Below are 740 nucleotides of genomic sequence, written 5' to 3'. Positions count from 1 at the left end.
AAAAAGACTTAGCTACGTAAAACAATAATGTCCCAAACATTTCCGGGCCATTAACTATAGATTTAACCCTTTTTGAATATAACGGGAATTTGGGCATCATTTTTATTTTGGGAAAGATGACCCCGTTAAAGGAAAAATAAATCCAGGGTTTGACAAAGTTTGTACCCCTTTAAAATCACGATTTTTTACAAAAAATTCTAAAATGCCCACGGGGATATTGCATGATAAGGGAAAAATCCACTTTTTTTAGATTTGAATTCCTGTTGGGGTGAAATGTTTCCAGCTTTTTTTAAAAAAAGGGGTTTAAATGTGCCAATTTTTTCCATCTTGTTATCAGGACATTTCCAGGGGAGTGGGAGAAAAAACTTTTAAAAAAAAATGAATTTTAAAAAAAAAACGCATTTTAAAACTTTTTTGTTTTTATTTTCTCTCTTGGGTTTTTCGTGCCACATCATTTTTAAAATTTTTTCACCCTTGAATGAAAAAATTTAAAGATAATAAACCCATTTTTCTTTTTACACCACCCCTGCTAAATATCCTGACCCTAACATAATAAAACAAGGGTTTTAGACAAGTTTCCATCTCATGTTGATCCATACGTCTTATAAAGAGACAAACAGCGTACCCGTACGAACAAACACAAAAAATTTATGTTCAGGTACAGTTCTGGACACAGCAGTGGCGCCATATACAAGCTGATTGCATTGTAAGGATTATAAAAATGCTCGTACTTGAAGAAT

This window comes from Penaeus monodon, chromosome 33 (assembly GCF_015228065.2).
Source record: "Penaeus monodon isolate SGIC_2016 chromosome 33, NSTDA_Pmon_1, whole genome shotgun sequence".
Classification (NCBI taxonomy): Eukaryota; Metazoa; Arthropoda; class Malacostraca; order Decapoda; family Penaeidae; genus Penaeus; species Penaeus monodon.
This window is presented reverse-complemented; position numbering follows the sequence as displayed.